This window comes from Epinephelus lanceolatus, chromosome 4 (assembly GCF_041903045.1).
Source record: "Epinephelus lanceolatus isolate andai-2023 chromosome 4, ASM4190304v1, whole genome shotgun sequence".
NCBI lineage: Eukaryota > Metazoa > Chordata > Actinopteri > Perciformes > Serranidae > Epinephelus > Epinephelus lanceolatus.
This window is the reverse complement of record NC_135737.1, coordinates 46,559,872-46,585,788: the sequence shown is the minus strand read 5'-3', so window position 1 is coordinate 46,585,788 and position 25,917 is coordinate 46,559,872. Positions and strand designations below refer to the sequence as shown.

The 25,917-nt window shown below is 42.9% G+C and overlaps 1 pseudogene; it reads right to left on the bottom strand.

The window, feature by feature from the left end:
- Nucleotides 1-2,081: 2,081 nt before the first annotated feature.
- On the bottom strand, nucleotides 2,082-25,917 carry LOC144462687 (uncharacterized; annotated as a pseudogene).

The following is a 25,917-nucleotide window of genomic DNA, read 5'->3' as shown; positions in this document are numbered from 1 at the left end:
GTAGCTCAGTAAACTTAAGAAGTGGTGTGAGGTCGCCCCTTTGGGTGAGAGCAACGGGGGGCAGCTGACAACACTGTGATTAAACTTACAGTACAGGCCAAAAGTTTGGACACGCCTTCTCATTCAATGCGTTTTCTTTATTTTCATGACTATTTACATTGTAGATTCTCACTGAAGGCATCAAAACTATGAATGAACACATGTGGAGTTATGTACTTAACAAAAAAAGGTGAAATAACTGAAAACATGTTTTATATTCTAGTTTCTTCAAAATAGCCACCCTTTGCTCTGATTACTGCTTTGCACACTCTTGGCATTCTCTCCATGAGCTTCAAGAGGTAGTCACCTGAAATGGTTTCCACTTCACAGGTGTGCCTTATCAGGGTTAATTAGTGGAATTTCTTGCTTTATCAATGGGGTTGGGACCATCAGTTGTGTTGTGCAGAAGTCAGGTTAATACACAGCCGACAGCCCTATTGGACAACTGTTAAAATTCATATTATGGCAAGAACCAATCAGCTAACTAAAGAAAAACCAGTGGCCATCATTACTTTAAGAAATGAAGGTCAGTCAGTCCGGAAAATTGCAAAAACTTTAAATGTGTCCCCAAATGGAGTCGCAAAAACCATCAAGCGCTACAACCAAACTGGCACACATGAGGACCGACCCAGGAAAGGAAGACCAAGAGTCACCTCTGCTTCTGAGGATAAGTTCATCCGAGTCACCAGCCTCAGAAATGGCAAGTTAACAGCAGCTCAGATCAGAGACCAGATGAATGCCACACAGAGTTCTAGCAGCAGACCCATCTCTAGAACAACTGTTAAGAGGAGACTGCACGAATCAGGCCTTCATGGTCAAATAGCTGCTAGGAAACCACTGCTAAGGAGAGGCAACAAGCAGAAGAGATTTGTTTGGGCCAAGAAACACAAGGAATGGACATTAGACCAGTGGAAATCTGTGCTTTGGTCTGATGAGTCCAAATTTGAGATCTTTGGTTCCAACCGCCGTGTCTTTGTGAGACGCAGAAAAGGTGAACGGATGGATTCCACATGCCTGGTTCCCACTGTGAAGCATGGAGGAGGAGGTGTGATGGTGTGGGGGTGTTTTGCTGGTGACACTGTTGGGGATTTATTCAAAATTGAAGGCACACTGAACCAGCATGGCTACCACAGCATCCTGCAGCGACATGCCATCCCATCCGGTTTGCGTTTAGTTGGACGATCATTTATTTTTCAACAGGACAATGACCCCAAACACACCTCCAGGCTGTGTAAGGGCTATTTGACCAAGAAGGAGAGTGATGGAGTGCTGCGGCAGATGACCTGGCCTCCACAGTCACCGGACCTGAACCCAATCCAGATGGTTTGGGGTGAGCTGGACCGCAGAGTGAAGGCAAAGGGGCCAACAAGTGCTAAACACCTCTGGGAACTCCTTCAAGACTGTTGGAAAACCATTTCAGGTGACTACCTCTTGAAGCTCATGGAGAGAATGCCAAGAGTGTGCAAAGCAGTAATCAGAGCAAAGGGTGGCTATTTTGAAGAAACTAGAATATAAAACATGTTTTCAGTTATTTCACCTTTTTTTGTTAAGTACATAACTCCACATGTGTTCATTCATAGTTTTGATGCCTTCAGTGAGAATCTACAATGTAAATAGTCATGAAAATAAAGAAAACGCATTGAATGAGAAGGTGTGTCCAAACTTTTGGCCTGTACTGTATTTACCCCCGCAGTGCTGTCAGCTGTTCCCTTTTCGCTCTCCCTCACCTGCGCATTCACACACCCACACACACACACACAGATATGATTCAGATATGATGTTTTATCAGCATTTGCTGATTTGTATACACGTACATTTAATTAATTTACATTATATTTCTACAACATGTGGCTGTCTTTATATTCACCACTGTGGGTCAGAGTAAATTGTACTATTTGAGGAAACTTTGGGTCTTTAATGTGGTCAGTAGAATACTGCACATGTTTTACGAGCCTGCTGTTGTTAGTGCAATCTCCTTTGCAGTGATTTACTGGAGCAAGAGTACCAGAATATTAATGACAGAAAGACAGATCAGTACAGTATCAGTACCCTGCATCCACAACCCCCAGGAGCACAATGGAGTAGGTCCCTTTGTAGTTAAAGAACAGGGACCCAGAGTTGTCGGGTGCCCTGATCACTACATGTTTACCATCGATAGCCCTGAGACAGTTAGGGAAGGCCCACTGGTGATGGAAGCCCTCAGCAATGCTCCTCCAGTCATCTGTGGTCGGCACTGGCATGAACTCACCTACCAAGGCATCCCAAATAACCCTGGTGACCTGGTTCACGATCCTGTGCACAGTGCTCACGCCCACATGGTAGCTGTAAGCTACTGTGCGGTATGAGTCTCCGGTGGCCAGGAACCTGAGACAGATGGCGAGGCGCTCTGCGGGCAGGATCAGGTGGTTGTAATTGGTGCGCTGCATGGAGATGAGCGGTCAGATCATGGACAGCAAGCTGTCAAACTGCTCCTGGTCTGGCCTGAAGTAGCGCTGGAAATGCTCCTCGTCCAGACGCAGCTCTTGCACGAGACGGTGAAATTCTCCATGCTGATCACGGATTTCATGCACCCAAACCCGAGAAGGCGGCGCAGATTGCAACGATGTCTTGATCTTCCATGATGAATCAATACGCAAGTGGGGATGAGCGCAGGTATTTATACAACACTTTTTCTATTGTTTCAAGTGGGAATGCATTTAATTTGCTCCTCATACCACCGCCTGACCAATCGCAGGCTATACCAGCCAGTCACTGAATTTACGACGAGAGGTGGCAATTTAATCAGCATAAAGTGTGTCCTGCAAACTCGCTGTCAAGAAAAAAAATCTCTTGAACTGACAGTTGTGTTTGCAGCAGGCTAACCAAAACCAGGCCATCACTGGACAATACATATTTTTTATTCAGTGTCTGTAAAATCAATGTTTTCTGGACTGGGCAACAGCAACGCTGGTTTCAAGTGTGCATGAACCTTTAAATTGAGAAGCATAATCGAGCTCTCAGAATTTGACGTCATGAGCGACTTGAGCTGCTTTCGCTGCCACAAATATTTTACCAGCGGCGACGCTAGAGCGAATTCAGCTATTTTGCAGCTCTGGCAGCTTTTGGTGCGAACGCACAGTCAGAGCTACAGGCTACAATGAGGCTAAAAACAGAGTTCAAATGAGGTTTTTCCAAACAACTTTTTATGTCGGGGCTTCAGGACACTTGGATCACTACGGACGAGCAGTATGGAGATATTTTGTGGTTTCAATTATGTGTTTTTGGACGTTTGAATCTGGGGCGCCGTCAGCCTCCATTAGGTGGAGTTGTGTTGCTACCTCCTCTCCCCTTGGATCTCTGCAAGTGATGTGAGGACTCTAAAACTTCACCTGAGCCTCCCTCGGCATATGGGTGAGTAGATAATGGCTGAATTTTCATGTTTGGGTGCACTATCCCTTTATTTATTTATTTATTTATTTTTATTTATTTTTAAAAATGGGACAGATCATATTTATGAAAATTAACAATGTAAATATGTAAGAGATTGTAGCCAAGCAGCTAATTTCCATCCCTTGTCCCATTGGCAGGTAGGTGTTCAGGGAGAGAAAGAGAAGAGAGAAAGGGAAGGACATCAAAGCAAGTAGAAGTATAACAGAGGAGAATAAGGCATGGCATAACAACAACAAGACATGATAATGACAGAGCTGACAGTGTAGCTGAGCTGGGGACAACATTATATAGTTAGTGAAATTCTATTGCACGAGTGCCCGTACAGTTATAAAGTGCATGTGCTGAAAATTCATATTAGGAAGTCCATAAAAAATCCACAAAAATTCATATCAGAAGGTCTTTAATGTGCACCTCCTCCTGTACTGCCTTAATATGCACATTCAGCACATCCAATGCATCAAAACATTGTTTTCTAGTTGGAGCCGCGCCTCGTTTTCAAACTGTATGCTTTGACTAAAATGAACAATGACAGCAATATAGTCAATATAATCAACCTGCGTAGTTGTCCCTCCATTGTGACATTAGAAAGTGTCACATTTATCTTGCAAGTGTACTCTTCTTCAACGTTTGCTTTACTTCCTGGATTTTTCCCACATGGAAATTCTGACCAATCAAGAGCAGCTTTCTCACACAAGGCATTTGATCTGGTCCTCTTGTAAATGCTGCCGTGAGAACACCAACCAACTCTAGGCAATTATACAACTTTATGACAACATGAGTCCCTGATTCAGACCAGAGGAGACACTCTAGGGCTGAGAGCAGCCTAAATTTATTTTTGGGCACTTTGAGCACTACTAGTTCCATTATACTGGAGAGAAGGCAGACAGCTCTAAGGGTAATATTTCCAACACTATGCAACTCACACCAAAACAATTTAAAGTGAAAATAGTACTACAGGTAAGAGGAAACGTACGTAGTTTTGGTTTCAGGGTCAACTGTCCTTTAATAGGGAGTTTTAGAGAATGTATCTGACACAGTGCAACATTTATTTCTCAGAGGATGGGTGTGAACAACTCAAACAGGAGGAAGAAAACAGGAGTGGAGACAGGAAGACATCTGAAAGGTCACTGGATGTACAGAGAGTCACATAAACATGGTTCAAACACACACACACACACACACAGCTCCTTCCCCTAATAAATCTATGATGTATTTATCTCCGATAGCACCTGTAAACTTCCATGACGTCACCTCTTCACTGAACCCTGAAAACATAGATGGGTGAGATCAACAAACAGGCTGTGAGAGCTGCTGCGGCTCACTGACAGTAACACCACACACTTAACAACTGTGATCAAACACACAGATTAACACAAACACAGCCCCGAATCTGCAGCTGGAACCTCCACACTTCCTTTTTCTGGACCAAATGTAACAGGTCGATGAGACCAGCCCAGAGACACCAAACTGCAGCCTTCAAGACTGAATGTTGAAAACAGAACAGCTGTGTCATATAAAGGACCTTTAGGAGATGAAATGTTCATATTAGTCACCACTAATTTATAAATAATTGAACCCAAGAATGAATGGCATTGTTCACTCTGAATTTACAACACGATCTGTAAATTATTGGTTTTATTGATGGTTTGGTCGATAAAATGTCATCTGTGCAGTGATCATAAAGTCCTGAGGTCACAGTGAGGGGAGCTTGTCATGATAATGATAGTGATGATGATGATGATGATGATGTAGTTTAATGTGTTCAGTCTAAAAAGACTTGTTCCACCTGTCAGCAATCTACACAATGAGTTTGGTTTGTGGCAACAAAACTCTGTCTCTAAATCTATTTTTAATTGACAGAACTGGACGTCTTTTAATGAGACACTTGGACCTTTCCAGCTTAGTGTGTGGCAACACAAGCAGGTGTTTTAAATGAGACCTTGCGACATTTCAAGTCACGTCTGTAACAACAAGACAGGGTATTTTTTAACGCTCTGTTGGGGCATTTCTATCTGTGTTTGTGGTGACATCGCCAGGATCTTTTAACCACATTTTGGGACATTCCAGCAGTGCTGTGGCAACAAAACCAGGTATTTCAAACGAGACTTCAGGAAGCCATGTTTGTGGTGGCAAAAATGGGTATTTCTTCTTAACAAAATGTTGGGACATTCTCAACCGTGTCTGTGGCAACGAAATGGGGTATGTTTTTAACACAACATTGGAACATTCAAGCAGCCTTTGTGCCAACCAAACCAAGTATTTCAAACAAGACGTTGGGACATTTCAAGTGGTGCTTGCAGCGACAGAGCTGGGCACTTTTAGACAAAATGTTGGAACATTAACCAGCCAAGTTTGTGGCCACCACACCAAGTATTTTAAACAAAACGTTGAGACATTTTCAGACATGTTTTTGGCGACAAAAACAGGAATTTTTTAACTAAATGTTGAGACATTTCAAGCCGTGTTTGTAATGACAAAACTGGGTATCTTTTAATGCAATGTTGGAACATTTCCAGCAGTCTTTGTAGCAACCAAACCAGGTGTTTTAAATGACACTTCAGCACATTTCAAGCCATGTTTGTGGCCACAGAACTGGGTATTTTGAGACGAAATGTTGGAACATTAACCAGCCAAGTTTGTGGCAACCACACCAAGTATTTTAAACAAGACGTTGGGACATTTCAAGTGGTGCTTGCAGCGACAGAGCTGGGCACTTTTAGACAAAATGTTGGGACATTGCCAGCCAAGTTTGTGCCAACCACACCAAGTATTTTAAACAAGATGCTGAGAAATTTTTAGCCATGTTTGTGGTAACAAAACCAGGTATTTTTTAACCTAATGTTGAGACTTTTCTAGCAGTGTTATGGTGACAAAATCATTAATTTTAAACAAAATGTTGATACATTTCAAGTCTTGTTTGTGGCGACAGAACTGGGTATTTTTTAACACAGTGTTGGGACATTTCTAGCAGTCTTTGTAGCAACCAAACCAGGTATTTCAAACGAAAAGTCAGAACAAAACCAGATGTTTTTTAACCAAATGTTGAGACTTATCTAGCAGTGTTATGGTGATGAAGATGTTGGGACATTTCAAGCTGTGTTTGTGGCAATAAAACTGGGTATTTTTTGACAAAATGTTAGGACATTTCCAGCCATGGTGGCGGTGACAAAACCGCATATTCTCAATGAGATGTCAGGTCATTTCGAGCCACATTTGTGACGACCAAACCGGGTATGTTTTAACTGAATGTTGGGACATTCCTTGCCAAGTTTGTGGCGACCAAACTGTGGTATCTTAAAAAAGACGTCAGGACATTTCAAGCTGTGTTTTGTTACCGAGATGTTTGGACATTTCCAGCGAGCTGGTGGTGACATAACTGGGTATTTTAAGGTAAATCATGATCTCCTCCTGACTATAACCAAATGTTTTTTGTGCCTACGTCTAACAACTTGTCACCGCTACTACTGTGATTCTGACAAAAATAATAGCATGCATGTTCAGTGTGATGGACCAAACTCCAGCAAGTTTTAATCCTCCAAGAGTGAATAAATATTTACAGTGTCAGTGAGCTGCTGTTGATGAACAAACAGTGTGTGAAGCAGCAGAACAACACGATTAAACCTTTCAAAGAAGAAAACGTACGAGACTATCTGAAGGCTGCAGGACAATGAGCTGCTGTCCAACAGGAAACAAAGCAACACACAGCAATCTGTCATCCAGACACAGAGCATACGGTGAGGTCAGCCAAGCTGCAACACACTCAATCAGAAATAATTTACTTCCTGTCTCATGTGGTATGTGCAGTGCTCAAACAGAAATGTAAAAAAAAAAAAAAGATCCTGGAGAACATCAGGAAACACTTACAAACAGCATAAGCAGCTGGGATGAGTTGTTTTAGTGTACGTTAACAGTAACTTCAGGTTTCATCAGAATTCAAACAGTCATTTTGAAACTGAAGGTTAACAACCACACATGAAGAAATCCTATGCATCAACAGACACACAGCTGAAACCAGTCAGTCCATGAGTTAGCTGGTAACAGAAATCACTGACCAAATCTTTGTAGTTATTTAAGAGGCAAATATTCAGTTGCGTATTGTTGGACTGTTTTTTGACATTTTACTGACGAAACATTTAATCATAAAGATTATAAATACATCCAGTTACAACCTGTTCTCATCCTCATTAACAATGCCAACGCTTAGTCACGACCCTCAGCGTCTGATAGCGATGCACAGGGCTGCCTGCTGAAACACATTGTAACATGTGATTCATGCTACAATCCATCGATCTGGATCGATATATCGATTTAATGATCAACAATCCAGTATCATCGATGCAATGTGAAAACATTCCATGTCATCCTCAGTTTACGCCTTTATTTTGAAATTTCGTGTCACTTTCAATCAGTGGCAGACGGATAACGACAAACAGCCAAGAGAAAGACGAGAATGATAATGCTGTCTCCTCTGGAATAAAATATTGGAAGAAAATACGGTAAAAAGACAAAGCGTGTGCTGTATGTAAACAATGCAACAATACAAGATAAAACCGGCCTAGCTGGACACATCAATCCGCTAACTTCTTGCAGCAACATTAGCTGCTCTGTTTCAATAGTGTTCAGCTGGAAAAACATGCACACAGGCTGAAATTCAACCGAGCTGTTCTGTGGGGAGACGCAGTGACTTAAACCAACCGTGCTACACTGCTTTGTTAAACTATGAATCAAGAAAAAAAAAATTACATTTGTAGTGTAACGTGACTTAAATACATCATGTCGGTGACGTCAGTGTGTGACGACCGTATGCAGTGGTGACTTTTGGTTTCACACGGGACACAAACTGCGATCTCCTGGGTGAAATTCTCTCTTTGGTTAACACCTCCCCTCCCTGCTTCCTTACGTGACTTTCTCGCTCTTTCTTTCACAACCTGGTCTCCCTCCAAAGTCATTGAATGCTGGCACTTGGTCGGTGACTTGAGGACAGGATGGAGGTTTGTCCTCCACTATTACTGTCTCTTTGCAAACCCACAGAAAAAAAAACAACCCAGTCATGCCCACATGGTTCAGAGAAGCCATTCTGGGAAGTGTGTGTGAATGCATCATGACCTGAGCAGACACTTCATGAACTGTCATGTGTGATTCATTCATACCTGCTACTGATCAAAGTTCCCAACATGACTGAATCTTCAGTTTTCATTCAGCAGCTGCAGAACTGCAACAAACAAACAGGCTCCACTGAATCAGCTGCCACTTTGACACACACATCTGACCACAGGGAGCCAATCACCTGATGCTGCATTCAAATGCAGACCGAGGGTGGAAATCCCTGCTCTTTGCCAGGAGAGGAAAAGCAAACAGTTGTTTGTGGTTTGGACTTTTTTGAAACTTCTTGATGTCAAAACAAGAAAACACCAACAGCTCCTCAACACACATGTAACCAACACATGTACAGATGGAGTCGCACAGTTGATGTGTGGAGTCGTTTATTTATCTGTTTGCATTTAAAGCATCATGGTGGATCCTGTCTGTGCGGGGGAGGAAGGAAGTCTTACCGATATGAAAAATAATGAATACAAATCTGTAATTCAAACAAGTGTAATTATAAACTTCAGAGAAAACAAAAAGCATAAAGAGCAGCTATAAGGATGGTGGATGGTGTGTGCACAAAGCTCAGGACTTTGATATACAAAATTAAAGAAAATAAGAATATTAATTCAACAGCCTCTTGTTCAGCAACTAACAGCAGCTCAAAGCACAGCAGTGAGCAGTAACTGTCAGCGGTACAGGGAGCTCATTCGTCCAGACACACCAAAAGGTACATTAGTGAGTATGTTTTCTGTTTAGTTATGACTGTGGCATTTAACAGAGATGTTTATTCATGTTAATGATTAATTAAGAGCTCGTGGAACGTAGCGGACCTGCTGCTGACACACAGTGGGTGAAAGAAATGACACTGATATTGCGTGCTCTAATGTCAGTAGTGACAGGACACTCAGGTATAACTTCATCATGTTCAAAGAAAAAATAAATAAATGAATTACATTTTTGCTGTATCATTTTGAACCAAACTGTGAATTCTGTAAATGGACTGCACTTGTATTGTGCCTTTATGGTCCTCTGACCACTCAAAGCGCTTTTTACACTACGTCACATTCACCCATTCACACACATGTTCACACACTGGTGGCCGAGGCTACAATACAAGGTAACCACTCACACGCTCTCACTCATTAGCCCCTTTTACACTGCCAGATTTTCGGCGAATATGGGGCCGCTTCCCCGGCCAGCTGCGAGCGTTTAGACACACAGAGCCAGATTGGCGAGTTGATCTGAGGTGCCCAATTTTACGCCTCATAGGGTAGACATATTGGTGGAATCCTTTTAGTTTAAAAAGAATGAGGCAGCGTTCTGCTACAGGAGGAGCTGTTGATGACTTGTGGGAGGGGCTGTTGAAGACTTGTGGGAGGAGCTGTTGATGACGCTGCACGTGCGAGCCACTGGCGGTGGATAAACAGGAAACAGCTGATAGCAGGAATTAGCGAGCAGCTAGTAGCAAGAGGGAAACACAAACCTGACAGACACTGTAAAGATGAGCAACTGGGGAGACAAGGAATTGCGCGCCCTCCTTGTCCTCGCAAACGAAGAGGCCATTAACCGTCAGATGACGGGGACGGTGAAGAACGGGCCGACTTACGAGAGAATCGCCGCCTGACCAGCCGCGGCTTCCCTCCCACGTCACTGTTTACGTCACACGCTGAGCTACACGTTTTGTTACTTGCTCACGCCCCCCATTGCCCCGAAAAAGGCACATTCTGTATAAACAAAAGTAGGTAGGCGGCATTTTGCTGCACTCCCCGATTTTGTTTTTATACTGCCAATGCTGAAAAAAGACTGATTGGGCTTTCCTGCAAATTTGCACAACTCATGTTTAAAAAGGGCTCCTGATGGAGCAGCCATCAGAGGCACTTTAAGGTTCACTATCTTGCCCAAGGATGCCTCGACATGCTGACTGGAGGGGCCTGGGATCGAGCATGTCTGATTGGTGGACGACGCACTCTATCTCTGAGCCACAGCCGCCCCACCATAACTCCCCTGGTATGTTGGGATGATTTCCCCTTTAGAGAGCACTCCACTGATTCATCTGTTCACTCCCTTTAACCTTTGAAGAAGCAACGTGGTCTTATTTTGAAGTTGTTGAAAACCAGTGCTTGGTCAGTGACTTCCTGTGGCAGAGACAGACAAAAACAAAAAAGTCCTCTCACATGGGCATGGCATGGGGCATCGTTGCGGTTACTGTTTAGGGGGAACCTGGCAGGACAATCAAAGTTAAGGTGGCTGAAATCTGAGTAGGGCGGGCAGGAGGGGTGGTGGATGGGTCCAACAACCACTGACTTTCACCTGGGAGGCCAGTATGTGCTTCTCGTAAGACTGTAAAGTAAAACTCTGTTCTTTTTTGCTAAACCCAACCACGTGTTTTTGTTGTTGAAGGAACTGGAGACTGTAACCAACTGTACATTTCCTGTGAAAACAGAAGTGTATGTTGAAAACAGACAATGCATGTAACAGGCTGAAGTTGACTCGGCGTCCCAGAACATCAACAACCAACACACCCAGGGTACCTTGGACGTCATATGTGGACGTGGAAAGTCCATGACCAAACGTGGACATGTGACGAGGTCACAGTGAGGATGTACTGAAAGACAACACACTATTAACTGATGGAATAAAGTCTCTGCTGCTGTCATTGCAAGTTATTGTTCTTGTTTTCTACCTTGTGTTTATCAAGACTTGACCAGTAGAGACCTGCTCACCTGCTCATCTGAGCACGTAAAAGACAAAATATTTACCGTGTACATATGTATTAGAAAATGTTCCCCTGCAACATAATTAAGATACAGTGATGTAATTATTGTTTAGAAGATGCAGCATGGTTCTCCATCTTTGCAATTTTCTCATTTACAACTGCACCTATAAAACATCTCAGACATGTTTGCTATGAATGTCAGTTTTCATGTTTGGAAACTGAAAACATTGGTTTGATTTTCTGTTACTCTGCAGATATAAAGAGTTTATTTGAAACAGTCGCTGCTGAAGTCCGATTCATCATCTGTGAAGTCCAAACAGTCACTTCTCTTCACTGAAACTAGGCTGATGTCACTCACAGAGCCAGCTTATCAACACACACACACACACACACACACATACGCACACTGTACACACTAACGAAAGGAAAATACAGAAACCACAAAAGAGGAAATCACTGTACACACTCATAATGCATGGCACTCCCAACTCACACACTCCTTCTGGGAAAAGCCCCTGATTGGTGGCAGCAGATTTTTATCAGCCCTCGACACAACGACACTCCTCTTCCTCTTCCTCTTTTCTCACAGAGCCTCGGCCATTGTGCTCGCAGCATCTGAAAGTCATGATGGGTGATTTATTGATCGCCGTTTGATTAATAAAGCTGCTCCAGTTTCGGGAATTCGTCATAAATATCTGCACCAGAAGCATTTTGAAATGGAGCCACTGCTCTGAGCTGAGTTTTTTTCTCTTTAGAGAAGCTTTAAAATGAGAAACTGAGAGAAGTGGTGAGAGAAGAAAAAGATGACATCATGATAACATCACGTTTCATGAATGAGCTCACTCACTGCATTGATTGGCTGACAGGTGACTGGTCTGCAGAAAGAACACCAGGAAACATTCACCTTTGAGAAGCTGGAATCAGTTAAAGTTTCCATATTTTGTAAATGCCAATCATATTTGTTTCTGGCAATTTAATTGTTGATTAATCAACTTATTTCTAGCTTCAGCTGCAGCCATCACCATCTGCTCTTAAAGGGAAACTCCACAGACTTTCCACATCAGTGTTTTTCAGGTTTTGGGGAGTTTACTGCACGTAACGTGAGGGTCAAAGGACAGAAGGATGTCGTATGTTGTAAAGCCCCTGAGGCAAACTGTGATCTGTGATACTGGGCTTTATAAATAAAATTAAATTGAATTGGAAGAAACATAAAGCCTTTAGTGTCTCCAGAGGGAGCTGCTATGTGAAGTCTGATAAATGTCCTCATGTGATGTCACTTGAGTCAGCGTTAGTTGAAGATAACAAGTCTGAAAAGTGACAAAATCTGGAGGTGTTGAGTTTAAGAAGAAGCGAGACTCTAGAGCCCACTGCTCATCTCTGCTGCAGGATACATCAGCTGCTAACAGCATAACACACCACAAGCCCCTTTTACACTGCCAGATTTTCGGGGCGGATTGGCGAGTTGATCCGAGGCGCCCAATTTTCCGCCTCGTAGGGTAGACATATTGGTGGAACCCTTTTAGTTTAAACAGACCGAGGCGGCCTTCTGCAACGGGAGGGGCTGTTGATGACGCTGCACGTGCGAGCCACTGGTGGTGGATAAACAGGAAACAGCTGATAGCAGGAATTAGCGAGCAGCTAGTAGCAAGAGGGAAACACAAACCTGACAGACACTGTAAAGATGAGCAACTGGGGAGACAAGGAATTGCGCGCCCTCCTTGTCCTCGCAAACGAAGAGGCCATTAACCGTCAGATAACGGGGACGGTGAAGAACAGGCCGACTTACGAGAGAATCGCCGAAGGACTGACCAGCCGCGGCTTCCCTCCCACGTCACTGTTTACGTCACACGCTGAGCTACACGTTTTGTTACTTGCTCACGCCCCCCATTGCCCCGAAAAAGGCACATTCTGTATAAACAAAAGTAGGCAGGCGGCATCTTGCTGCACTCCCCGATTTTGTTTTTATACTGCCAATGCTGAAAAAAGACTGATTGCACTTTTCTGCAAATTTGCATGACTCCTGTTTAAAAAGGGTTACAGTCTACAACACAAATGTCTGTAGCCAAGGTGCACTATGGGTAACTTGGTACTAGATTTTGACAACAAAGACGAATGTGCGGAATAAAAAAAGATTGATGTTTCAGTTTCTGCTGCATTGATTTTGATCCCATTTTTTAACAAACTCTTTTGCACAAAATAACTCTTTATGTTAAGTTTAACACATCATGTTTGCAACAAGAGGCCAAATTAAACTGTGAAACTACAAATTATAAAGTACAGCATGAACTTCAACGTGTCTGCTTGAGTTCTGATATCATACTGTGATAAAACGATCCAGCCCAGTCACCAGAAGAACATGTTGGCATTTTATATTTCTGCAAACCAGGACCATGTTACATTATGCACATTTCATATGTAACATATCAACATTTCTAAAGTGACAGAGTATAGAAATGATTTTGTCATCTGGAGCTGGACACCAAGGAGAGAAGCCTGACAAGCTGCAGTTCACTATTCAAGACCAAGTGACAACAAACCTGGTTGTTTTTCTAGCAAGATGATGCTGTGTTTCCAGAAGCTTTGTAGCGAACTGTCGCTGTGTTTCCAGCAGGGCTTGTAGTATGAAAAAAAGGTAGTTTTAAACCAAGGCATCACTGCTTTTCCAGCCAAAACTGTGCCCCCACAACCCAACACGTTCTTATCCTAACTTCTCAAATATCACCGCAGGTACCATCCTGCGTTAGTTCAGTCAGGAGCACTTTAGTCAAAGAAAACTTTATTTACATTTACAATGTATTATATTTGGCAGTATGGCTCTGCTCTGGGGATTCTCTGCCTTTCCTAGGCCTACACAGAAAGCCCAAGGCAAAGACAGCACACCTCTCTGCCCTTCCATGTGTTTATGCAGAAAGTCTAAGGTGGAAAGAGCACACCATTCTGCCCTTCCCCACGCCAACAAGTAAAGCCTGAGGCAGAGAGAACACACCTCTCTGCCCTTCCATGTGCCTACATGGAAGGGCAGAGAGGTGTGTTCTCTTTGCCCTTCCATGTGCCTACGTGGAAACCCTGAGGCAGGGAGAGCAGCATCAATGACAAACAGAAATGACATTGATAAGTCAGACACAGTATGAAAAGGAGGAGCTGGGGTGGAGGCAGGTTGCAAAGCAGCTTGCAGAGGAAGCAGCAACATTAGGCAGGCCAGAGCAGTTTAAACAGGGCGCCCTGAATGAGATTTGCCAATTGGTTGCATAGAAAGGAATCATGTGATCTATCAGCTGACTCTCTTCCATCAATCAGTTGATCCATCAGTTGACTGGGCTGCTGGAGATCAGCTGATGTAGCTGGGATGTGAGCTGAGCTTGACATTGTGTCCTCAGAATGGGAACAAGCTGCAAAACCATGTATTTTGAGCCAAAACATGATTTTTTTTCTAACCATATGTAAGTGGCTCTTGTGTCTGAACCTAACAACACATTAATCATAGCATTATTAAAGCTTAAATGTATCTGCTACATAACAGCGTACAAATGTAACATATCCATGGTGTGCAGAAATGTAAAATTCCAACATTTATACTGCAACAAAATGATCTCTGCTCTGTTTTGTCCATCTCAGTCATCCCTCAGTTTGATTCTCTCTCTCTCAGCGTCTTGTCTAATTCCATCCACACAAAATTCCTTTGGATTCTCTCCAGACACCTTTGCCATACTTCCCAATTCATCGTCCGCATGTGTCAGCTACTGGTTTTGTTTGAATGTGATGACAGATGAGAGGTTATCTGAGGGCGGAGCAGCTTCCTCTGGACACCGTTCTGCTGAGCTCACATTCCTGGAAATGTACAGTTCTTGGCTGAATTTACAAAAATGAAAAAACAACACTGACATGTACTCTTAGTGGACGCGTCAGCATCTAGCATTGCAACATTAATACATGATAACCACATTATTAAAGAGCATCGTTCAGGGCATTATCAACTGGGAAAGAGGACAGCAGAGACAGACAGTGGGACAGTATGTGAGTGAATGAAGGACAGAGACAGACAGTGAGACAGGCAGGTAGTGTGAAGCAGCTGTTTCCTGCTGTATAAACTGCTGTGTTCCCATGGCATTCCTCACCAAATGATAAACAAACAAACAAACATCTATAAATCAGATTCTCCCCCTACAGCTGATTGATCCCACTGATTGATCCCACTGATCCCTGTGGGATTCACTATGTGGTTTAAAAAAAGTCTCTCTCATTAATATCTGGTTGTTACATTGTCATAAAAGCCAAAAAGTGGTGCTCACATGCTGTCATGAAAGATGGCGTTTGGCATCAGTGGTGGTATTCGATGACTTTAGAATGAGGACAGGCTGGAGGGGGAGGTCACAATCACTGATAAAGTTGTTCTTGTCATGATCTGGTTGCATAAGTTGGACACATAGGCTATCAACAGCCCGGCCTGCAAACGGCCTGTCTCCCCGTCATTGTCTATATCTGACCCATCGCTCTCACAATCACTGACGACAGCATGTTGTCCCGTGAAAAATGAAAAGAACAGTACAAGGTTGGGTGGAACAACAACTACGTGTGTGTATCAGTACATGTACATTTCGATGCACTGTGTTATCCCACCGGTCACTATTGTTCCTGTCTAAATGTTCACTAATTCTGTGACCACCCTGAATGAAGTTGATTAAAGGGAAATTTCGGTTTATTTCAACCTGTCTCCTATCGTCCTAAATTTGTTTCAAGTGACTAGTGACATACAGATAATAGTTAGCATGTTAGCCGTTAGCCTAGATACAGCCAGGGCGCATAGTAGCGTCAGACCTGTTAAAACGTAAGTGAACGGGCAACCTTCAAGTGCAAAGTTAGTCCACTAAACAAGCTTTTTTTCCACAAAGACCGCCTCATATCGTTAGGATAAATGTCAGAGAACATATAGAAAACGACATGTAAACGTGTTGTCTTACCTTACCGGTGTGCTGCCATGTTTGTTTACCATTTAGCTCTGCTTTCCAAAGCGTGGCCGAAATATCGCGAGAACAAGCAGCGATCTCATACCGTGCCTGAACAAGCAGCAATAGCTGGAAGGCAGAACAGTTAGTATCCAGCTGGGCTTTATCTAGAGCTGGCAAGATACATTTCGGCCGCGCTTTGGAAAGCAGAGCTAAATGGTAAACAAACATGGCAGCACACCGGTTGGAGCCTATCCCAATTATTAGTTTTAATTAATAGTTTTAGAGCCTTATAAAAGAAATTGTTTTTTGCGGTCACTGTTGTGACTGATGGGATTAAGGCTGTGTTCACACCTGCCCTGTTTGGTTTGGGCAGGTGTGAATACACTAATCACATGTATCTCCTCCTGTACTGCCTTAATATGCACATTCAGCACATCCAATGCATCAAAACATTGTTTTCTAGTTGGAGCCGCGCCTCGTTTTCAAACTGTATGCTTTGACTAAAATGAACAATGACAGCAATATAGTCCACGATGAGCAGCGCTAAAATCAACCTGCGTAGTTGTCCCTCCATTGTGACATTAGAAAGTGTCACATTTATCTTGCAAGTGTACTCTTCTTCATCGTTTGCTTTACTTCCTGGATTTTTCCCACATGGAAATTCTGACCAGTCAAAAGCAGCTTTCTCACACAAGGCATTTGATCTGGTCCGCTTGTAAATGCTGCCGTGAGAACACGAACCAACTCTAGGCAATTATACAACTTTGGAACAACATGAGTCCCTGATTCAGACCAGAGGAGACGACTCTAGGTCTGACAGCAGCCTAAATGGGTTGTACAAAAGAAAAAAGAGACACTGATTTGTAACATGAAATAAATCAGTGTTTATATTGTTTTAAATCAGCTGGTCTGTTTGTTTTGGAGAGGAAGCGACCTCTGTGGATAATTCAGCTCCTGGTAAAAACCTCCTGAACAATGAACACCGAAGGAATTCTAACCAGGAGAAGTTTCAGCTGGTTGTAATCTGCAATCCTCACTGCTACATGCCACTAAATCACCCTAAATTTGACTTACTGCTCCTTTAAAGAAAGACTTGAAAACTTGTGAAGTTTCCCTTTAATGTCACAACAGACATGTAACCAAGTCTAACCCCAGCTGTCACCTTCTTTAGACCACTGCCATCGTAAAAATGGAACAACTCCAGTAATTGTCAGAGCAGCTGTCATGAATATGCAGCAAAATGATGACAACTTGTGTGTGAGTGAAATCAGTGGTTATTCATTAAAGCTTTAACTGCAGCATAAGATCCATCAGTGCTGCAACCTGTTAAACAACACAAGACATTCCTTCATTCTGCAGCAGTGAAGCTGCTTACTGTAAGATGACAAACACCTCTGTTCATGTGAGTCCTGTCGTCACCAGCTCATGAACATAGCAAGGTGTGTGTCTCACAGCTCGCTCTGTCTGTCGCTGCTCAGTTCCCACAGGCTGTGATTAACTGCAGGTTGTAAATTTCTCTCGTCGTCTCCTGCCTGAATGGCAGAGTCCAGTTACACTCTGAGAGAGAGGCAGGGAGGGATTTTCTCATCATCACTTCCTTTTCATGACTGAGAAAAAATGTGTTTTATGTTCTTATTATTCAACTATTTTTGTGTTTATTCATGTTTTATTTTATCATGTTTATTTTCATTATTTAATTGCCGCTTTGGCACAATGTCATGCCAGTGAATCTTATTTTACTTCCTGTTCTGAGCCTCTGGTCACATTTCTCCTGAGTTTATCTCTCTGCAGCCTGATGTCTGAAACGTCACAAAGTATCACAGTTTTGATAGCGAGGATGTGGGTCCAAGAACCCTGATTTCACCAGCAGATAGCCAGTCTGTTGGACATGTATACGGGTAAACAGGTTTGTAATCTGCTTTTTCCATGTGAATAAGTGCGAGACTTGAAAGAGGTAAAGTGTCACTGTGACAACAGAACGGCGAGATAAATGGAAACAAACAACCTCGCCGTTCTGGTTCGAATACGTTTAGTCTTTTAAAAGAATGGAGGGCGTTAAAAAAAAATATGGTTAGTGCAAGAGTATGTAAACAAGCCTGTTTACGTCCACGAGCAGATTCATCGTGTCTGATCAACTGAAATCGAATATCAATATCAGTGTTGTTTCATTCAGACAGTTCCTAACTGAGGCCCTGTGCACTGGATCTGCAGGGTTTTATTCTGAAAGTTCAGGAAACAACATCATCAGTGTAGCGTGCATGTGTGTGTGTGTGTGTGTGTGTGTGTTGTTGGGTGAAGGGGGGTGCAGACAGGTGTTGGGGTTCTGTTAGACTCATCATTGCTGTGGTAATGTCCACCCGGTCGTCACGCCAACTCATCCTCCTGAAGAAGTTCCCACGATGGGCGAGGTCAAAGGTCGCCTCCTAGACGGATGTAGGGAGGGAGGAGGGTGGGAAATACAGAGGAGAGAGCTAGAAAGATAACATGTCACTGATGTGAAGGTGATGTTTCTGCAGAGGTTTTAAAATAATTCTTTGGCCCTCTGTGTAAAACCAGGCTCCGCCCTCAGCCCCATCTTTTGCCCGACTCCAACCATGACGTTAACACAACTTCAGGTCACTTAAAAACAAAGAGAAAGGAATCAGTAACTTACAAAAGCAAATAGCAATCATCAATCGCTTCATCTATAAAACAGTGTGTTGTCAAAGTGCTGATAAATAAATTTTGTCTGTATTTCTGTATTCTGACTGCAGGTAAGTGAACACGTGGTGATGGTGTGGGTGAGTATGTGGCTGTGGGCACGGCCATCAAGGTGATCTGATATTTTATTTTTGATGAATTTCACTCTGAATTTCACAAACAACACAGCACTGACACTGCTCTCCTAAAAGTCACCAACAAGTTACTGACACTGAGCCATGTTCTATTTTATCACTTCTTGACATCAGTGCTGGGTTTGATGCTGTCGATCGGAACATTCTTGTCAACAGACAGAATCTGTGTGTGGGTTTATCTGGAACTGCTCTTAAATGATTTGAATCATATTTCTCAGATGGAGAATTTTCTTGTTTCGTCTTCAGCTCCACCGACGTCTGGGGCACCACAGGAATCTATACTTGGTCCCATTGTTTTCCCTTTATAAGCTCCCATTAGGTCACACTAGCAGTCATTTTAATGGGGGATCCTACCTGTTATGCAAGTCAGAAGTAATAATCTTTGCCCCTGATCACCTAACAAGCAAATTACAACTATATCTTGGTCCTCTGGCAACCAATATAAAATCTGCAGTGAGAATTTTAGGCATCATTTTTGATTTTCACCTGAACTTCGAACCAACAATCTCACACAATCCTGCTACTTCCGCCCAAGAAATACTTTACCAAATACAATACCAAAATTCCATCAGCTGTGTCTTTTCCTGCCTTAGAGAAGGTTATTCATGCTTTTGTATTCTCACGCCTTGACTACTGAAACACACTGTTTACATGCCTCAGCAAATCTTCAGTGGCTCGGCTTTAACCAGTGCAGAATTCTGCTGCTGGTATTTTAACTGGGACAAATGTTATAGGTCACATATCACCCCAGTCCTCGCCCCCTTTCATTCATCGCCAGTTAACTTCAGAACTGGTTTTAAGGTTCTTTTAACAAATTTTAAGGTTCAACATGGTTCAGCCCCCAGTTTAATCCCCTATGCTCCAAGTCATGACCTGAGATCCTCAAGCCTACCCTCACAAGTCGTTCCAAGGTCGAGGCAGGTAACTAAAGGTGACTGTTCTTTTGCCATCAAGGCCTCTATAGTCTCTGGGAATCTCTGCTTGAGGAAATGAGGCTGAATAGGACATTACCTGTTTTTGAATCATTGCTTAAAACATATTCATTTCCACTTATTTTTTCCTCTGTGCGTGCTATTTTTCTTAGCTCTTTATATTGTTTATAATTATTGTAACTGTGACATTATTATTATTATCATTCTGTTTTCATGCACTTTGTAACCTTGTTTCAATAAGTGTTAAAGAAATAAAGTTATTACTATTATTGTTGTTATCATACATGTATTAGAGCCATTATCTGTCCTCATACACACTTAATGTGGAAGTGAGAGCCATTTAAAGTTGAACATTAGGTGCAGCAGGAGCTTCCATTTATCATCGTGACCTGTGCTTTACCAAACGCACACACATACACACACAAACACACACTCTCCAGAGGATAAACAGTGTTTGTACTCTCCTGTGGCCTCTGCTTCCCGTGCAGTGACCTGCAGAGGGCTGGGTGGCCCTCACTGTGTGTGAGAGAGAGATTTATGCCGCTCAAAGCGTTGAGGTCCAGCTGAGACAAACCAGGGTCATATGGAGAGTAGATATGTGTGTGTGTGTGTGTGTGTGTGTGTGTGTGTGTGTGTTGCAGTTCCTGTTCACGCTGCAGCAAAAATCACTTACCATCCTGTGGAGAAGAAGCTGAGAGGTTTGTCAGAGCCGCAGGTGAACGATGTCCAGGCTGCAGGAAATGAGGAAGAGGAGGAGGAAGAGGAACAAGAAGAGGGGAGGTGTAGGAGGAAGAAAACAGCAGAGAGAGGAAGTAATTAAATGAGAGGTCATTAAAAATCGAGGGCAACTTCTGCACGGTTCTGCACGGAGTTTGTGATTTAAACACTAACATCACCACTAACCTGCTTATTTAACCCTTAGAAACAGTCCTCCAGTGCCACACTGAAGCAGTCTCAGTTGACTGAAGGGTCTCCAACTGAGGATTCGAATGACCCACTTTCAGGGAGCAGTCCTAATACAGTGGCAACAATTATTTTGGCGATTGGATTGTTTACTGCTGATACTTTAACGACATGAAGTAGGACTTCCAATTCAGGTTGTTTGTCAGTCATGGGGTATTTTTGGTGTTTGGTATTTCTACTTTAACTCAAGCAACGCATCTGAGTACTACCTTCATCCAGTTTATCCACTTCACCTGGAGGTCAGATTGAAATGTAGTTTATAATAACTCATTGCACAGGAAAACAGTGTGTGCACGACTGCAGGGAGTCATACGCATCATATTAAAATCTCTAAAGTGATGCAGTATATGATCTGACTGCCATCAGGGGTTGAAAGAGATGGCGATAAGCTAGGCGACAACAACAAAACCAGTTGTGTCTTCATGAGTCATCGCTGTTTTTCTAGCAGCTTTTTAGGCACCAAAAATGGGTGTTTTTTAGCAACCAGTTGCTGAAATTCCTGTCAGGATAGTTCCACAAAAAGCGTTTGTTTTTCACCATGACATTGCCACTTTTCCAGCGGGGATTGCACCCCCAAGCCGCGTATTTTAAGCCAAAATGTAATCTTTTCTTAACCACATAGTTTTTGTGCCTAAAACTAGCCACACATTTAACACAGCATTGTAACATAATCTGATTTCCAGAAATATACAGTGGTATATTTTATACATTGGCTCTCATTCTCTTAAAGGCGATATCTCAGGCTCATCTTGATGGAATTTCTTCAAATTTGGCACAAACGTTCACTTGGACTCAATGATGAAGTGATTACATTTTGGGGGTCATAAGTAAAAGGTCAAACTCACTGTGACCTCATCTGTCTCATTTTCATGAACGCAATATCTTGAAAACACCTTGAGGGATTTTTTTTTTTTTTTCAAATTTGGCACAAATGTTCCCCCAAACTCAAGGATGAGCTGATTATATTTTGGTGGTCAAAGGTCTGACATGATATCACAAGAACTCCTTGAGAGAATTTCTTCAAATTTGGCACAAACATCCACTTTGAGTCAAGGATGAAGTGACTTGTATTTGGTGGTCAAAGGTCACTGTGACCTCATCCATCGCAGTCTTGTGAACGTGATATCTCAAGAAGGCCTTGAGGGAATATCCTCAAATTTGGCACAAACATCAAATTTAACTGAAGAATAAACAGATTCAAATTTTATATTCAAAGGTCAAAGTGACCTCATAAATCATTGTTTTTGGCCTTAACTCAAGAACTCATACACTAATCATGACAAAACAACTGTCTAACAGAATAAAATAATGAAGTGGTGACATCTTATATCCAAAAGGTCAAAGGTCATATTCACTGTGACATCATAATGCTCTGCACTTAACACTTTTGGGGCCATTAATTAGCATCATATCTCAGGAACAGAAGGGGAGACATTTGGTCAGATACTGAATTGGTGACTCTAATCTTGAAACTGTGCTGATTGTATAGATCTTCTGTGTGTGAAGCATCCATGTTTTCACTGACATGGATGGAGACTGTCAGAGACACTGGACTGGTGGGCGGGGTCATACGACCACAAAGAGGTCATAGAGTGCCGAAGTCACGCCCCTTCCGGTGAAGCTCATGGGACCTTAGATCGGAAAAAATACACTGAACAAAAATATAAACGCAACACTTTTGTTTTTGCTCTCATTTTTCATGAGCTGAACTCAAAGATCCAAAACATTTTCTATATACACAAAAGACCATTTCTCACAAATATTGTTCACAAATCTGTCTAAATCTGTGTTAGTGAGCACTTCTCCTTTGCCGAGATAATCCATCCCACCTCACAGGTGTGGCATATCAAGATGCTGATTAGACAGCATGAATATTGCACAGGTGTGCCTTAGGCTGGCCACAATAAAAGGCCACTCTGAAATGTGCAGTTTTGCTTTATTGGGGGGGTCTGGGGGGGGTCAGAAAACCAGTCAGTATCTGGTGTGACCACCATTTGCCTCACACAGTGCAACACATCTCCTTCGCATAGAGTTGATCAGGTTGTTGATTGTGACCTGTGGAATGTTGGTCCACTCCTCTTCAATGGCTGTGCGAAGTTGCTGGATATTGGCAGGAACTGGAACACGCTGTCGTATACGCCGATCCAGAGCATCCCAAACATGCTCAATGGGTGACATGTCCGGTGAGTATGCTGGCCATGCAAGAACTGGGATGTTCTCAGCTTCCAGGAATTGTGTACAGATCCTTGCAACATGGGGCCGTGCATTATCATGCTGCAACATGAGGTGATGGTCGTGGATGAATGGCACAACAATGGGCCTCAGGATCTCGTCACGGTATCTCTGTGCATTCAAAATGCCATCAATAAAATGCACCTGTGTTTGTTGTCCATAACATACGCCTGCCCATACCATAACCCCACCGCCACCATGGGCCACTCGATCCACAACGTTGACATCAGCAAACCGCTCACCCACACAACGCCACACACGCTGTCTGCCATCTGCCCTGAATAGTGAAAACTGGGATTCATCCGTGAAGAGAACACCTCTCCAACGTGCCAGATGCCATCGAATGTGAGCATTTGCCCACTCAAGTTGGTTACGACGACGAACTGCAGTCAGGTCGAGACCCCGATGAGGACGACGAGCATGCAGATGAGCTTCCCTGAGACGGTTTCTGACAGTTTGTGCAGAAATTCTTTGGTTATGCAAACCGATTTTTGCAGCAGCTGTCTGGGTGGCCTTTGGAGACGGCTTATAGTAGAGAAATGAACATTCAATTCATGGGCAACAGCTATGGTGGACATTCCTGCAGTCAGCATGCCAATTGCACGCTCCCTCAAAATTTGCGACATCTGTGGCATTGTGCTGTGTGATAAAACTGCACATTTCAGAGTGGCCTTTTATTGTGGCCAGCCTAAGGCACACCTGTGCAATATTCATGCTGTCTAATCAGCATCTTGATATGCCACACCTGTGAGGTGGGATGGATTATCTCGGCAAAGGAGAAGTGCTCACTAACACAGATTTAGACAGATTTGTGAACAATATTTGTGAGAAATGGTCTTTTGTGTGTATAGAAAATGTTTTAGATCTTTGAGTTCAGCTCATGAAAAATGGGAGCAAAAACAAAAGTGTTGCGTTTATATTTTTGTTCAGTGTATAAATGGCAGTGAATGAGGAGAGAAATAGCTATTATCTTTTGGTCCTGTTTGAGTTGTGACATGAAATCCAAATATGTCGTTAATGAATTTAAAACATAAATTTTAAGGTCAAGAAAGTCATACTTTGTGGTAAAACTGTTGAGATATAAGCTTTTGAAAAAACGTAATTAGAAAGACTACACAGGAGGCGGTCGTGTATGTGACGTCATAGCTTTCGCTCGCTTCCTGCAGCTTGGAGTGACTGCAACCTGGCACAAAACACACAGACATCTTCAATCAAAAATCGATTAATCATAAAACAGTGGAATTTCAGCGGGGAGGCCAAGCTGCAGGAAGCAAGCGAAAGCTATGACGTCACATACGCGACCTCCTCCTGTGTACTCTTGAGTTTTTCTAATTAAAAAGCTTATATCTCAACAGTTTTAACACAAAGTATGACTTTCTTGACCTTAAAATGTATGTTTTAAATTCATTAACAACATATTTAGATTTCATGTCACAACTCAAATGGGAACAAAAGATAATATTTCTCTCCCCATTCACTGCCATTCATATTTTTTCCGATCTAAGGTCCCATGAGCTCTACCAGAAGGGGCGTGACTTCGGCACTCTATTCTAGTTTAATATTGAAAACATAAATCTAACTCTGTCTAAATCGTGTGTGTTTGTATCTGACAGAGCTTTGTGCAGGACTCTGGAGGAGGGCTTCATCTCACATTCCTCTCACACACACTCATTCTCATTCATCACCTCTCACCTTTCTGACCCCTACAACACACTCAGCTCCCTGCCCGTCTGTCTGTCTGTCTGTTAGCTCTATTTCTGGTGCCCCGTCACTTCCTCCTTGGATGACCTCTGACCTCTCAGGGTCACAGCAGCTGATTTTTGGGGGGGTTTGAACCCCGTCAGCAGCTTCATCACGACACACTCCTGCTGAGCTGTGTGATCTGAGGAGTTTTCTCTTTGTGTTGTTTCTTTATCACAACTCAGGATTTTATTTTGGTCGTTTTTGACACAGTGACACGACCATCACAGTTTACAGCCTCACTTCCTGTTTATACTCTAACCTCCTGGGAAAATATCAGTTCATAACAAGTGAGAGAGGAACATGATGTACATGTGCTGCTTTGTGTTCGTTATGTGTGTGTGTGTGTGTGTGAAATATACATCATGAGAGAGAAAGAGGTGGAGGACGAGCAGGAAGTTGACAGAGAAGACTTGATTCATGTCCTTGTCTTCATCCTTCCTGTTCCTGTTTCCTCCTCACAACTTTCTCTCTCTCTCTAACACACACACACACACACACACACACAATCTACATGTCACGCTCAGGATTGAGGGCAGACAGACTGTGTGTATCCAAAACAAGCTGGGAAAGAGAGGAGAGGTCAGAGGTGGAGGACGGTGATGGAGTGATGACAGGTGTGTGCTCTTTACTCTCTCTCACTGCTTTCATCTGTCTCAGTTAAACCAGTCTGTCTGTCTCTCTGTCTGTCTCTTCTTCCTTGGATCCTTCAGGGTCACCAGCTCTCACGCTTTCAGACTGTTTCACACTCAAGCTGACGTCAATAGTTTTTCATTAAATCAGAAATTAGTACTCAGATCCTCAACTTAAAGCTCCAGTGTGCAGGATTTCAGGGGAAATATCGGCAGAAATGGAATATGATATAATCAGTATTTTTTCTTTAATGTAAAATCACCCGAAAATAAGACTCAGTGTGTTTTCGTAACTTTACAATGAGCCGTTTACGTCTACATAGGCAGCAGGTCTTCGTTTATGGAGATCACCTGCTGCACCGCCAT